General features: G+C 44.3%; 1 protein-coding gene and 1 pseudogene across 1 annotated transcript in view; both read right to left on the reverse strand.

Annotated features, from left to right (window-relative positions):
* SH3RF2 (SH3 domain containing ring finger 2) overlaps window positions 1-3,789 on the reverse strand; it is a 134,629-nt gene extending 130,840 nt beyond the window's left edge. Inside the window, exon 1 of the mRNA XM_070517258.1 lies at window positions 3,694-3,789. The gene's annotated coding sequence lies outside the window, so the exon portion shown is untranslated. The remainder of the gene's footprint in view (window positions 1-3,693) is intronic.
* Window positions 3,790-5,096: 1,307 nt separating this feature from the next.
* LOC106843600 (interferon regulatory factor 3-like) lies at window positions 5,097-6,292 on the reverse strand (annotated as a pseudogene).
* Window positions 6,293-16,591: the final 10,299 nt, after the last annotated feature.

Here is a 16,591-nt window from a genome sequence, read left to right on the forward strand (position 1 = left end):
GGTTTCTAATGATACTTGGAAATCTTTGGAACAATTCAAGGAGAGGAATGATTGGAGAAAAGTGGGCACCTTTCCAATAGTGGAAATGTGAAGGGAAGTCGAATGGCAGGGGTTAAATGGCTATTAGACATTTTGCCTTTCTTTGAAAGATGCAGGCCCGCAATGAAGTTAACTGTGAGATTTCCTTTATAATCAGGAGGATGAGGAGGTGAGGAGGATGAGCAGGTGAGGAGAGTACTTTAAAGTATTCCTATGCCATCATCAGACCCACGGTAAAGTGATCCAAGCTCCAGGCAAGGAGGAAGAGTCATCCCAAATTCTCTAAAGATGACTTACAGTCCTTAAGTTTAATGAGAAACAGTATGAACCAGCAGTCACCTGGCCAGAATCTCAGCTCTGCCAGTTACTAGATGGATCACTTGGGCGAATTACTCTATTCCTCTGTCTCTTGGATTCCTCATGTTTAAAATGAGATTACTAATAAGACCCATCTCACTGGGTTGTTCTGAGGAGTCAGTGAAATGATGCATACCATAAGTGCTTAACAGATGTAGGGTTCTTCTCATCTTTCTTCTTTTTTATAAGGTTTTCAAATTTTTCTTTGTTACCTCCGATAATATCTCTTTCCTTAGAAATCTATCTATTTCGCCTAGATTGTCAAATATATTAACATCAAATGGAATAGAGAAATGTATATATTGTTTAAACACTGTGCATTTATCTTTTCCTTTTCCAATTTTATTTATTTTTCTGTTAATGAATTCACCAGAAAAACAAAACAAAACAAAACAAATGAACAAACAGAACAAAACAAAAACAAACTCATAGAAGCAAACAACAGATTGGTGGTTACCAGAGGGGAAGCGGGGTAGAAATGAGCAAATGGGGTCAACTATACAGCGACGGGTAGAAACTAGACTTTTGGCGGGAAGCACACTGTGTAGTGTATACAAATGCCAAATTATGGTGTTATACATCTGAAAACTACGTACTGTTTATAAACTAAAATAGAAAATTATCTCAATTAAAAAAAATATATGAATTGTCTTTCTTCTTATTTTTTTGAGGAAGATTAGCCCTGAGCTAACATCTGCTGCCAATCCTCCTCTTTTTGCTGTGGAAGACTGGCCCTGAGCTAACATTTGTGCCCGCTTTCCTCTATTTTATGTGGGATGCCTGCCACAGCATGGCTTTCCAAGCAGTGCTTAGGTCTGCACTTGGGATCTGAACCAGCGAATCCCAGGCCATGGAAGTGGAACGTGTGAACTTAACCACTGCACCACAGGGCCAGCCCCAATTTCTTAGCTTTTATACTACATTATAGTTATATAAGATGTTATCATTGGGGGAAGATTGATGAAGGGTGCAAAGGACTTCTCTGTACTATTTTTGCAACTTCTTATGAGTCTATAATTATTTCAAAAGAAAAAGTAAAAAAAGAGAAACCAATAAGAAAAAAATAGCCAAAGCCTTACAAATATGTTTCTATCCTTTGATTCTGAAATATTTCTTCTAGAAATTTACAGTAATGTAGCAGATATACACCCAAGTATGTTCCTCATATAATTACTTACAATACCGAAAAGTTAAAAAATATCCTTAATGTCCAACAATAGGGGAGTTGGTAAATAAATGGTGGTATATTATTAAAAATAATGGTGGAGATGTATATTTAACAACACGAAGGACATTCACGATTAAGTGAATATAGAAACTTATAAGCTATATGAGCCCAGGTTATTTAAGAATGATACACAGATATATAATACTGAGACTAGGAGAATGTATGCCAAAATTTCAGCAACAGTTATTTCTGGCCACTGGACTTATTAGTTGATTTTAATTTTTTCATTTTGTTCATGTGTATTTTTGATTTTTCTACAGTGAACTTATGTTACTGCTGTAATAAATTTTTCAAAGATAATGAAAATAGCTTAAATCGTTATAGATTTACTAAAACATTTACAACAGGGGAAGTTAAATCCTATAACACTAATAGCAGATGCATTGCAATTGCTAAGATAGCTGTTAAAAAAAAATAAGTTGCAAAGCTCCGAAACTGCTGTGAGAAGATGTTAATCCATAGCAGATCCTGCGCCTGACCAAAGAGGGTTGTGATCAGTCACTTCACTCCTAACTGGTCTTCCTCCTTTTCCTTTACTGTTTCCTTTCTGATGAAATCCGTAAATATTTTGATTCAAAACCAGGAGCAGGATATAACCTTAATTCCTATTAAATTCAGGGCAAGTCTGTGCAAAAGCTGACAATCTGCCTAGGCTATTGGGTAATCACAATCTTGTACTTTCGATCACAGGTGGGAAAGTTGCAAAACTCAGTAATTCCCTAAATGTCTCTCTCCATAGGTAGGTCTTCTAGGATGCTACGAAACACACGAGAAACAAATGTCCTCCTTTTTTTAAGTAAAGAATTAGAACTATTTTCCTATAACTAACAGTAAAGGACCTTTGTCAAATCAACTAGACATTTTCTGGGCCCTGTGATGGTGCTAATTATATATTAATTATATAATATTATATGTTCTTTACTCACTTGTCCTTATAAATTGTCTCTTTCCTCCATATAGTCTCTGTTCCATGGTGCAGGAACAATGCCTGTGTTGTTCTTTGTGCCTCACGCAAGCAAGTGCTTAATAAATATTTGCTGAGTGATGAGGATGACTCATCTGTGTTTGGAATTCTCACCGCATTCCTAGGGAGAAAGCCTGGGACTTGGAATGCTTTGGAAACTCACCTCTATCACTAACAGCTCCGTGACCCCATGTGTTCAATAGCTCTACGCCCACCCATAAAAGTGCTATCAGTAATGTGTACTTCTCAGGCTTGCCGTAAGAAATAAACTTCCTAATATGTGTTGGCAGCACTTAGAACAGTGTCTGGTGCTTAGAAGTTGCTTGAGAGATATTAGTTGACAATATCTGAATTCCTCTTTTTGTCTGGCTGCAATTTATCTCTTTCTGCCATTGTTTCTGACTTACTATAGTGGTAAAGAGAATAAACTCTGGAGTCAGAAAGCCTGTGCCATCTTATTAAATAAGAATGTGACCTAGAGCAATTTGATTACACATTCTATACTTGGAGTTCTCATCTGTAAAATGGGGGTGATAGGAATAATAGAACTTACTCCCTAGTATCATCGTGAGCACACACTGAGAAGATGCTAATAAAATGCTTCAAAGAGGGTGACACACAGTAAGTGCTCAGTAAAGGTTAGCCATTATCTTCTTCCCAGACCTCTTATTATCTATCGTGTTGAATCTAAAGTATAGTTTAAAACTGAGCCCAACTCCTGGCTTCTTTTCTTGAAGGAGTTAGTCATTCCAGTTGGGCCATCATCTGACTGTCAGGTCACGGAATAGCTGCCCAGAGGCTTCTGTGGTCTTGGGTACCGCAGCTCCCTGCACAACTTTAAGAGGGGATGGGGTTGGCCATTATGTTAGAATAAACAGTAACAATTAACATTAAATTGTGCCAGATGCTGTGCAAAAAACTATAACCCTATTATTACCCACATCTTAGCAGATGAGGAAACAGAGGCTTAGAGAGGTTTTGTTTTGCCCCAGCTAGTGCTTGGGGAAGTCAGGGACTTTTGTGTAGGCAGTCTACAATTTTAACCTTCAAGTCATCCCATTTGCTGCATTTATCATATTAAAAAAGAGGCTATTTTAATCAATACCTTATTGCAACTTTGATCGCCGGTTTGTATCTTTAGTTCCGTTCAGTGGAGTCCAAACCTTGGAAACATAAGCAGCTTTCACACAGTAACATCAGGTTAATCTACAAGAAACAAAAAGGCTAATAAACCTGAAACACAATGGGAGGGAGGATAGGGGGTGCTTCTTTTTTACATACAATAATGAAAATAAAAAACTAATAAAGGCTAGTCAATATATTTGGATAAAAATTCCTTTGGTTTTTAATAACAAATGGAGAATCTACAAATATAACCAGAACTGTTATCTCATTTTGTTTTCATGCCCAATTTATGACTGAATTAACTTTTCAGATAGAATTCTAAAATGCATTCATCCTGCTAGGTCTAGTTCTTCCTTTTGCAGTATCATCTTTGTGGCGATCAGCTATGGTCAGACAAGGCATAGAGGAGTATAGTTGCTGAAGAAGAGGGCTCAGGTGGTGGACAGTTCACCTCTCAAGGTCACTCTCCAGCCTCACCCACTCCTTGCTCCTTGCTTGGGGCTAAAAATGGCTTGGATTTTAAACCAACGTCAGCATTATCTAATGAAATTTTAAATGTGCTCTCTTTTACTCAGTAATTTCACATTTAGAAGTTTATTCAAGAGAAATGCCTACAAAATATGCAAAGATATATACAGAGGCATTTACTGTTACATTGTTTGCAATTGAAGATAAATGATGCTAACCTAATCCATCAGGAAGGGACTCCTTATATGTATACCATAATGTAGTCATACAGAGGAACACATAGGTAGAGTTGTATGTATTGACATGGATATAATAGAACAGAGGAGATTGTAGGCAGTGCTCATAATACTCATAATATTATAGGAGGGTGTAAGGATAGGGCAAAGTCAAATGCATATAGGGGCCACACTGGTCAGATAGGGACTATGACAACCTTGAGAGCACACCCTATGTGAAAGCAACTCGCCCCACTCAGCTTCAGCTAATCATTGCTAATGGGGTGACCAATCTTTGGATTTTCCAAGAAAAGCTATAAATCATGGTACTCTTCACGCTACTTTGTGTAGTCTATTTACTTCTCTGCCACCTTCAAAGCTCCATGAAAATATCTCAGTTACGGGAACCTCTTAATTTTTGTTTTGTGGCAACTAATAGAAATATTTTAATAAAATATATTGTATGTGGTCATTCTCTGAACTGGATCTGTCACTGCATATCAACCTCTAAAACACTCTTAGCAATGGCTGTCTGGAGAATTGCATTATGGGCCAATATCAGAGTATGGCCTTCTACTCTTTATACATTGCTTTATGTTTGAGGGGTTTTTCTTTGACTATGGCAAGAACCAATTTATTGGTCAAGGTGAGGGGGGAGGAGCGTACACCCATGAGCTACAGTTCAGGTCTCCCTAGTGATCTAGAAATCCATATCCTCGACTAGCTTCTGGAAGTAGGCTTTGTACTGGTCTGAGGGGAGGGAGAGCGGGTGGCTGTTGGAAATATGCAGGTCCATGACGTTCTTTGTTGAGAAGGCATCCCCTAACCGGGCCCTGTCTAGTATGGCCCTGAGGCACATGGGAACAACCTTGATCATCATAAGCCTCTTGATCCACGGCTTGTCCGGTGACCACAACTCCCTCATAGAGAATCATAGGGTATAGTGTGAAGGGTGTCCACTCCCTTCGATGGAGACCATCAGATCTGCCATGAAGGGCCCCAGGTGGAACATGTCTCCTTTCTTGCTCTTGGGGACCTCACCATCAGCCCGTGATCACTGTCAGGGAAGATCTCCTCATCCACAGCCCAGTGTGTGTGGCAGTGCCCCAGCCTCTGGGCACAGAGCCGCTGACTAGCTCTCCACAGAGTGGTAGAAGGTGGTCACCTCAAACTCCCACTCTGAGCAGGGACAGCAGTGATGTGAAAGGTGAGAAAGATTGAGAGAGTTTAAGGGGGCCAGCCTATCACCCCGGTGCCCAGCGCCAGCCTCTCTCATTCATAGCTGGCACTCACCTTCCTCAGGCATCAACAGCCACTTCAGTGGGTTTTCAGGCAGTTCCAAATTTGGGTAGGGAGCAGTAAGGGGCTAAACTGGGGCTCAGCAAGAGCTGAGGTGTGTGCTCAGGGGCCATAGCCAGGCTCAAGGGCCCCTGATCTGGGAGTGGGGCCAAGACCATGTCACTCAGTAACTCCTCTAGAATGTTTTCCTGAGTATCAGAAGTACCGCATCTGCCACTGGGGTCTAGAGAGCTATCTGGCTCAGGAGAGTCCCCAACTTCTGAGGTCACAAACTCGTAGATCTTGTGCAGGTTGTGGGGGTCGTTGCTCCATCCTCGGCTACACACAACACTTCCTTCCACTTCAGGGTGGACCGGAAACTCTTCTTCTGGGTCAGTAGGTTGGTCTTATCCTTCCCAGTGTGTAGGCACTGTTGGCCTCAGCCCAGGCCTGGAAGATAACGAAGGCTCCGCTGGGCATCCTGCCGCAAGCCAAGCCGTGCTTTCAAGGGAGGCAGAAGCACTTGCAGCTCTAGTCCAGCCAGGCCATGCCCTCCAGCTGTCCCGAGTCTGGTTGTGACACCAGCCAATGTAGAATCCGAGGCTTTTGGGTTCCCATGGACCAGGCTGAGGCACATGGGGTGCTGGGGCCCACCCCGTCTTTGGGCTCCCAGGAGTTCTCAAACCGGCAGTTGTACACCCCCCTTCCCGTCAGCCACACTTTAGAGTGATGGGGCTTCTTTTCTATCTACTGTTTTTATAATAAAAAAATACAAATACACAAAACACACTTACACTGGCCTTCTGCTAGGAAAGGCTGAACTAAAGTGAGTTTCCAGACTATTTCAGACTAGAACCAGTTCCAGGATTTTGGCCTAGGTTTGGTTTTGTTACTGATCTCAAGAATCTTGAGTTTGGTGGACACCCCTGGGCTCATCTAGTTAATATTAATATTTTGAACTAGGCTGTCTGCAGCCTTGAGCTACTTCTGGCCATGTTGGACCATCTGAGTCCCTGGGGGCAGAAGCAGCATTTTAAGGGTGTTGGGAGAGAACAATCATATCTCTCATTTCCATGGTGTACCCCGAGCTTGTGGAAAAATGAATAGCTAAGTGATCATCATTCATTCACTCAGTCATTCAACAAAGATGTTTTGAGGTTTTACGATGTACCTGGTCTTGTGTCAGGCCCTGACGATGTTGAGATACTTTCAAAAAACTCCTGGCTTTGGAGGTGACACCAAAGTAAAGAGAATACTACAAAATAGTGTGAAAAGTAGTGTGATGAGGGTCAGAAACACGGTGCCTTGGGAGACCCCATTGGAGGTCAGGATTGGGTAGGGAGCAGAGGTGGCACCTGGGCAGAGTTTTGAGGGATGAGCAGGAGAGGTAGCCTGGTAAAGAAATAGAGTGGGCATTCCAGGCAGAGACTCACAGGTTCAAAGGCATGAAGGCAGGAGAGGACCTGGGGCCTTCTGGGAATGGCGGTGCTCTATAGAGCCTGAGTGCCAAGTTCCTAGTTGGGAGCATCAGGCTTTGGGACTGGAATGGGGGTGGCCACTTGATCACAAGTGTTTGACTAAGCAGCCAGGACCTCTGGGCTCCATGCTAAAAGCACCTGAGAGCCAAGGACAGCTTTTAAGCTCGGGAGATTTGGGTCAGTTTTATATATTTACCTCAACAAATAATTTCGCCCTGAGTTTTCATTTTATGTTTCCTTGATTCTATGAACCATGGGGGAGAAATACTTTAAGTGAAAAGAAACAGCAACTTGTTAAAAAAAAAAAACTCTACAAAATGATGGCTGAGAAACCGGAGTGTCTAAGTTTTATACCTTCCTGTGCTGCTTGATTTTAGAGACATTTTATGACATGTCATACACAGCCTGGAAGTTAATTAAGCCATCGACTTGGAAGGTTGCTGGTAAATTCCAAGCCAGTTTCGAGGGTGTGTATGTGTTCTGTGTGGGGAGCTGGCTAAAAGCATCCATAGCATTATGATAATCCCCACTGAATATGGCCAGGTTTCCAACTGGCAATTCATCCCATTCCTGGCATCATTACTCACTAAGGGCCTTGCTTCCCCGGAAAGATGGGTGAATACTCAATTAATATGAAGAGAATAAACATGTTCAATTTGGTAAGAACTTGATTTCCTGTCTCACAAGGCGAAAGGGAAAAGCTGGTGGTTTTTGAGAGGGGAAGGAGGGAGGGGAGGGAGGAGCAGCCTTGGGTGACTGGAGACGCTGTGCAAGCCCCACGATTGCTGTCGAGGTGGTTTTTCACCCCTGGAGCAGGGTGATCTCATTTGCTGCTGCATACGCATTCATCCCTGGTTTTCTGGTCTTTTCGCCATGAGGACACGTGTCTATGCTGAATGTGTAAGTGTGCCCCAGGGAGACTGTGAGGCTTTTAGAGACAGACTAAGCAGGATTCAGATTCTCCTCTGCAATTTACTTGGCTGTGAGAGACTGGGAAAGTTGCTTACCCTACCTGATCTGATTTCAGAATGCCTACCTGGCATGGGCTTTTGTGACAATGAAATGAGATGAGATATTTATGTACAGTGGCTGGTACACAATTGATGTTCAATAAATGCTAATTTCTTTCCCAACCCTGGACCGAAGCTACCTTTAATTGGTTTCCATGGGAATTGACTCTCATGTTTACTTCTCACCAGTAAGGAAACATTATTTAGGGAGGTGGGAACTTGGGTAACAGAGTGACCTGCATTCCAGTCCCGGTGTTATGACTCACTTTGGACAAGTGACGTAATACTTATGAGACTCAGGTTCCTTCTCTATAAAATGGGAACAGCAATGCCCAATAGTTCCTGTACCTTCCACAGTCATTACAAGGACTCAATGAAGTAAGGCAGGGCTCTCAAACTTTAGAATCACCCAGAGAACTTGTTAAAACAGATTGCTGGATTCCATCCTCAGGGGTTCTGAGTCAATAAGTCTGGGGTGGAGCCTGAGAATTTGCATTTCTAGTCAATTCTCAGGCAATGATGTTGCGGTGGTCCCAGGCCCCACTTCAAGAACAGCACCTGGCTCACCGTGAACACCAGATGGATGTGAGCTACTGTTACCCTTTGTCTTCTGGGGCAGGGGGAATATTGTAGACAGCACTCCCTTGGCTATAATTCTAATTTTAGGGTCCTTATTTTGGCTATGTCAAATAATTGCTTAATTTTCAGTTTCTGTAGAACTGACATAAGCAGAGGGCAGGAGGAATTCAGTGTTCTGGGGGTTAGATTCCGCAAGTCATTTCTACTGAGGAAATCTGTAGGACCCAGACACAGGAATGAGGGGCCCAGAGTGACCAGGTCCCAATGCAATTTTATCAGCCTGGCTTCCTTAAAGTATGCCTGGATTCAAAAACAAATTTCTGGAACACGGTCCTCTTGTACAAGACTCTCTAGAGATGTTGAGGGCATGTTTTGGGGGAAATTGGGGGAAATGACAGGAGACTTCCATAGGCCAGAGTCTCCTTTGGCAACTTGTAAAAGCCCCACTGTCCCCAGGGTCTTTAAGTATGTGAAGGATGGATCTTCCCACTGAGGAAATCATAGGCCCTGACACTTCTATTTTAGAAGGTGGATGGCAGAGATAAGGGGCACAGTGACACCTCTGCCACTTAACGAGCAGTCTGAATTACAGATCTAAAATTAACAGCCTCTCCTCCTCCCTCCCTCCCACCCACCCAATACTTTAACTCTCCTTTGTCACTGTTTCTGAGAGCAACTGAGCTGCAAGAAATGCTACTGGGATGTGCAAACCCTTCAAACACAACCAGGGATGGGATTCAGTGTTGCATTGGGGCTAAGAGTCCAGGTTCTGGGCTCAGACAGACAGGGCCCATCTCCTCACTTCCTGGTTTGGAGAGTGTGACCTCAGCAAGTGACCTTCTAAACTTCCATTTTCTTATCTAAATTGAGGGCAGTAATAGCACCTATTTCAAAGGATTCTTGTGAGGGTTAATTAGATAAGCATGTGAGGACTCAATAAATGATGGCTATTGTTACTGTGGGGGGATTTTTAAGAGTTTAGGGCTGGGACCAACTCCTGCAGGCTCCCCTCCGAGCTGTCACTTCCCCAGAATTATCCAGCAATGTTCAGTTGGTTTGTGGGGCCTAGATTTCCCATTTTCCCTAGTTTGTGTAGTTTTGGACTGAATGAGAAGGGAGAAGCTTTTTGCATGGGTCCTGGGGAAATGAAAGGGGGCACAGGGACAGTGGAAGGTCTGTGAGGAGTTTGACCCTACCTGACCCCAAGAACTGATTCTCAGCCCCTGTGAGGTGGGGGTTAGAGCCATAAGCTGAAGGCTCTGTTCTCCCTAGATGATGCAGGACATTTAGTGGCTCAGAGGCCAAGGTGACAAAATGCCGAGTTTGGGAAAGGGCTAACATATGGCACCAGGAGCGCAGTGAGAACCTAAGGGAACTCAAGACTATTTCACTTCGAAGGGTTCGAGGTCCTAGGAGGCAGGATCCTGATCCTGGGCAGCAAAGCAGTGTTTTAATAGAGGCCACAGCATCTGTGGGGATGACAAGGTAATTCCCACAGGGACTTGTGGGTGGGTAGTAAATATTAAGGAAAAAAATGAGGAGATTGTTCCTGAGGTTCTCTCTTTAGGTGGGGAGAAATCCTTAAATAATGGGGGTGGGAGGGACTGCAGTTACATGGGTGGGAGCAGATGAGGCCTGGGGACACGTGGGCGATGTAGCTGAAGCCTGTTGTGGAGAGCCGGGCACATGGTAAGCATCTAGAAAGTGGTCATTATTACTGACCAGCTATTCCCTGACCCCCAGACCACCTGCCCACAGGACTGGGCAATCTCTGTGGCAAGGATGGAAGGAAACGAGAGCTCTCAGCCCCTCCTTCCATGGACTCTTGGAAGAATGCAGAGTGGGATGTTAACTCTATTCCAGGTCTATTTTCTCCAGTAGAAGCATGGAGTATCTACTTTTGAGAGGAAAAAGTAACTCTGCTTCAGGTGCTAGGAAATAGTCATGATCCTGGCTGGCTTTGCTGAGCACTAGATAGGAGTCCGAAGACCTGGTTCAAGTCCCAGCTCCTTTACCTTTGATCTGAAGGCTATAGGCTAATTATTGAACTTCCTCACCTGTAAAATGGGGACAAAACTGCCTCCTTACCACCAGATAATAAATGCAAAAATGTTTTGTAAACTGTAAAGTTCTGTTAAGGGAATTAAGGAAAATGTTTTTGGCATGGCTGACGATGAGGTCTCCTAAGGCTAGCGACACTCATCCAAGGGATGGTCCCTTATTCCAAAATGAAGACCAGTGAGGGAGTTCAGGCCTGAAGCCAGGTGAGGGATGGGGAGGTATTTTGTAATATGCCTGGGTGCTCACTATCTACTCCTGAGGCTGGTCCAGAGGACATGAGCCTAATAATCTCATCAGAAGGCATCACTGGACCAATCCTGAGGATGTGACAGGTGCCCCTCCCCTCTCCACTGCTGTGGTCATTTATCACTGTCTCCCTTCCAGACTGTGAACTTCTAGATCAAGGATCATGTTCTCTTCTCTCTGTTGTCCAGCCCCTAGCACAGGGCCTTCCACACAGTGGGGATTCCGTCAGGGTTTGCAGAGTGATTCAATGAGTGAGTGGGTGGGAGGATGTATTTTCTCTTTTTGGATCATGGTCTTCATCTAAATTCTGCACACTTACTCTTACTCTTATTGTCACATCTCTTCTCTTTCTAGAATGTCCTTAAAGTAATCCACAGCTCTGGGAGACAAACATGTGGGGAAACACAAATACTTGAGTCTAAAACACAGAAAAACTTGAGAAAGAACAATATGAATTGGGGGCTGTCCCAGTGGCGTAGTGGTTAAATTCATGCACTCCCATGTGCTCTGTTTTGGTGTCCTGGGGTTCGCAGGTTCAGATCCCAGGTGTGGACCTACACACCACTCATGAAGCCATGCTGTGGCAGCACCCACATACAAAACAGAGGAGGACTGGCATAGATGTTAGATCAGCGACAGTCTTCCTCAAGTGAAAAGAGAAAGATTGGCAACAGATATTAGTTCAGGGCCAATCTTCCTCACCAAAAAAAAAGTGTATCTCAGAATGTAAGGTTTCAGAGGGCAGAAACCATGACTTTTCTCTTCCTCACCACAAAAAAAGAATATGAATTGCTTTCCTTTCTGAGCTATTTGTGCCTTGGGGATCAACTTTGGGGAAGAAAGGAGACATGGGAATTGGTCACTGGAGGTGAGATGGGGGCAACAAGCAAATTTGTTGGAGAATTTGTCTGTCTTGGCACAACAAGACCATTCTGTGTCTTAAAGGAGATGTGGATTCTGGAGACTTCCCACCCTGGAAAAAATTGCTTTTTTAAAAAGGACGGGGAACTCATAAAATAAATCTGGCAATAGATGTCATGTTGTTAGGGTTGAAACAGGTAATTTGTGTGTTTTCTGAATGCTGCTATGATCCTAAGCTGGGGAACTTCTTGATTTTGTGTTGGTTTCCATTGTTGCTCCCATAGCTTCTTAGGAATAGTGACAACAACTATGTCAATGAGGACAGTGCTCTTTTTCTGAGGGTTTGTTCGACACTGCCCCTTGCACGCTTTGTCTCATTTTCCCACAACAACTCTAGAAGGTTGGTTATAATCTGGACCCCATTTTACAGATGAGGAAACTGAGGCTCAGAGGACTTAAGTGATTTCTTCAAGGTGCCAGAATCAGTCATCTTAATTTGAACCTTGTTCGAATTCAGGCCTGATAACTATGCCCACGCCCTCCTCCACTCCTTAAACTGCCCCCTTTGAAAAATATAAGGTGGAGTTTATGGTAAGACTGTACAGACCTGCCTCTAAAGTATTTTCTAAGCAGCTCAAATAAAGCCCTTCAAAATACAGATTGTGTATTTCTGTGACAAGAAATCCTCCTTGTCCCCAGCACCTCCCTTCAATGGCTTTTTCACAGACTGCCCCAGGGTTCAGCCTGGAGCCTGGGGGAGAAAATGGACAGCAAAACAAGAAAACAAAAGACCCCAAGGCCTGTAACTGATCATGAACAAAACACGCTTCCTCAGCCTCACAAACTGTCAGTCTGATTCTCTTTGTTCTAAAAGCTCTGGTTCCACAGAGCATCAATTTCCCCTAATAATGAGCTTTTTTATTCTTCATCTCATAATATAACCCGGTCTTGAGGATTCTTACCATCTCTGTTGCTCATGCAGGATGAGACACACGCACAGTGAGTTTGTCACTTCTGTTATTTTCCTTTCCCGTCACACATGATTCCCACCCCAGGGCAAGCAGGGGCTCTGAGCAGCGTCCCCCCTTTTCCTCCACTCCTCTGCCTCCCACACGGCCATGCACAGCTCTTTGAGCTCTCTGCAGAGCATTGTCTGCTCCCCCATGAATAAACTCATCTTTCTTTTTTTCCCACCCCTCTTTGGTGACTCTTGTGTCAGCCGGTGTGCTGGGAGCACTCCCCCATGGGGCCCAGTATTTTTGGCTGGTTGCATGTTTGAGCTAATATTTATCGTGCATGAACTCTGCTCCAGGCTCACTCTGAGAGCTTTGAACAGAGTATCTCGTTTGCAACATCCTGATGATATGGTTCCCTGTGGTAAACCCACTGTAAAGACGAGGAATTGAAACACAAGGAGATGTCCAAGGACGCACAGCCCTCTAACGGCTAGATTCTAGAGCCGTTAACCAGCAGGATTCACTGGCTTGGGGTTGCTCTGGAAACTTCTATGTGAAAGTTCCACAGTGTTGAGAGTAATCTCTGGCTTTTGAAGTTCTGGGTCCACAGGGCCCTAGAGAATCAAGGTAGACGATAACCTCAGAAAGGTCAAGCCAAACATTAAGAGTAACTAGAGGGGTTTACAGAACACCCACAGACCATTTAAGATGACCAAAAACGGACCATGTTCTGCCTGAAAGGAGAGCACAGGAATGGTGGTGGGCACTGGCCCCCTGTACCTGCCTCCATCTGGCACCTCCTGCAAGCCGTCCTGCCGGTTGTCTGCATCTTCCCCACACTTTGCTCTCATCACAGCCATCCACCGATAGGCAGACAGCTCTTAGGATAGCAGTTGTCAAGGTTTCAGGTGGGTCAGGACCACTTACCTAAAATGCAGATTCTGGAAATTCTGATTCAGGAGGCTTGGGAGAGGGACCTAGGGTTTTTATTTTGACCAAACACCCCTGGTGATCCTAAATACTATGTCTCCAAGCCACTATTTAAAAGTGACCACTGCTTCTCAGACTGCAGCATTAGGACAAAGAAGCAAAAATTACCGGGTGGTCAGTGGCCTGACTGCCTCAAGCAGTCTCTCACAGATGGTCGAGAGCATAACTGTAATCCTGTGACCCCAGCGCCACTTGTCATTGCTCTTTACCTCTGCTGCTGGGGAGGATGCAGTTGAGGAGCTGTTCATCTTTATCTGCTGTGCTTCCTGTAGGAGCTCAATAATGTTTGCCATTATATTTTAATCTTCTTAAGGAGGATCAAGATTTTTATCTTTCGGTCTAAGATCTCCTACCAAGGGATTCCCTAAGCTTTGAATCCCTGTTTGGACCAAATGGAATGATCAGGAAAGAGTAGGGAAGAGATACTGCACTAAAGACAGGTTATGAAGACAGCTGCATGTTTAGGTGTAGACACAGCTGAGGTTGCCCCCAAACTTGGTTTCCTCTGATTAAATTGTGCTGTGCTGGAAGCCCCACCTTTGACAGGAGGCTTATTTTCCCAAGAAGAGGAGTGGCCACCCATCCCATCCCAGATATAATCTCGTGCGTGGCACTCCCTATTATTGTGCTCAATTTGCAGCCAATCCATCAACATCAAGTTGCCTTTAATCGCTAGCTCCACCAGGTTAGTAATAAATCTCTGAACAGGTCATTCTGATAGTTATTCGATTTTCCTTGGTCTATAGCATGCTTCTAAAACCAGAACTCTTCTGATGTCCACGTGGGCTATAGACTCTACTAGGGCAGGAAACACATCTATCACATCCATGTAAGATGTTCAGAATAGGAGAAACTGGGTGAAGGGTATAGCAAGTCTCTGTATTATTTTTGTAACTTTTCTATGAATCTAAAGTTATTCCAAATTAAAAGTTTATTTAAAAAAAAAGGTAAATGCTCACAGTCTATGTGCTTAACAAACCATTTGATCAGAGTCACCTTTTGAAAGTGTAAATCAGAGCCTATCAGAGTCTTTCTTAAAATCTATCAATGGCTTCCCACTGCCTTATGAATAAAATCCCAAATCCATACCAGGCCCTCGTGGACCAGTCCTGCTTGTATGTCCCACCTCATCTCCTGTCTGTCCCCTCCACCCTTGATCACTTCACTCCAGTCACACTGGCCTCCCTACAGTTTCTTGGCCTGCGCCTTGAATTCCCCTCCTCCAGGTCTTTGCAGGGCTGGCTCCTCTGATATTTAGGGCTCTTCTCCAGCGCCTTCACGGCCCACCCGCTCTGATGTAGCTCCCTGCCTATCTGCCACTCTCCTTCACTTCACTCTGCTTTGTGTTCTTCAAAACACCTACACCATCGAGCAAGTGATTTAAATGACTTATTTGCTTATTATTTGTTTATTGTCTCTCCCTCCCAATGGGATGTCAGCTCCACGAGGACAGGGGTTTTATTGTTTATCACCGTACCCCAGGCACCTAGAGCAGTGCCTGGCACATAATAGGGGCTCTGGAATCATTTGCTGAATGAACAAAGGAGGGACACTTCATCCAGGACGCCTTCCTGACCCCTGGTCAGAGATGAGAACCCTCCTTTCAGCTTCCATGGCCTCCTGCACTTCTCTCTCCCACAGCCCTTGCGCTACAGGGTTGTAACTGTCCACTGACCCATCTGTCGACTTCACTTGGCCCTGAGCTTTGGTGGGTAGACGATGTCATTCACCTTGTACTTCTGCAGGAGGCACAATGCCTGGGAGAACACCGGCACTCAACAGTGGAACTCATTAGGGCCTGTGGCTGGGACACTCGCTGGCTGACTTGGGGAGTCAGAGGTGAACCCTATTTTAGACAAAACCGTCACTGACCATTCATTCATCTTTTGCTAAGCAATGCTAATGTGAAGCAATTGTCAATGCTTAGCATTAGAATGCACCCAATACATGCTTTTTGAATGAATAAAGGACAGAATGGGAAAAAGCAGCCTGCCTATGGGACCTGAGGGGTAATTAGGAAATGGACTTCGAAATTCAGCCAGTATCTCTGTACTGCCCAAAGGGTGGGCTCCAAGGAAGAGTGAATGTGGGGCCTCATGTTCATTCCGTTTTACTATGTTGTATCTCCCATGTATTTCCTCGAGCCTCCTGTCAGTCACATTTCTCCAGGTAGAGTTGTCCTTGGCCATCCTGTCTTCCCTTCATTTCAGTCCCCCTTTCCTCACTCCTCCCCTCTGTTGCCGAGCCAGGGTCTTTTCCAAATTGCAAACCCACAGCTGCTACTTCAGCTCCCCCAGCAACCTCACTCAGCAGTCACCACAACATGCAGGGGACACCCAGGGCAAGGAACGTAACCCCTACTTGAGTGTCAGTCCTTCATCTTCTCTGATTTAAGCAAGAAACGCCATAGAACCACGGAAAGAGCGTGTAACTCGGAGTTAGACTAAATGAGTTTCAAAACCCTGTCTTCTAATAAGTGAGTGACCTTGGGCAGGAAATATAACCTCCCAGAGCCTTGGTTTCCTCATCCACAGAACCAGGATGCGGCTATTGATGACCAAGGGCATGCACATGTGTACACACACACACACACTTCACATGACTGACCTTCTTATCCTTTCAGTCTTAGCTTAAATCTTATCTGCTTTATCTAAAGTAGGTCCCTCGTTCTCAGCCATGGCACTGATCACAATTTATAATGACTTCATTTATATGTGTTTTATGTTGTCTCTTCCA

Source organism: Equus asinus, chromosome 9 (genome assembly GCF_041296235.1).
Source record: "Equus asinus isolate D_3611 breed Donkey chromosome 9, EquAss-T2T_v2, whole genome shotgun sequence".
Taxonomy (NCBI): Eukaryota; Metazoa; Chordata; class Mammalia; order Perissodactyla; family Equidae; genus Equus; species Equus asinus.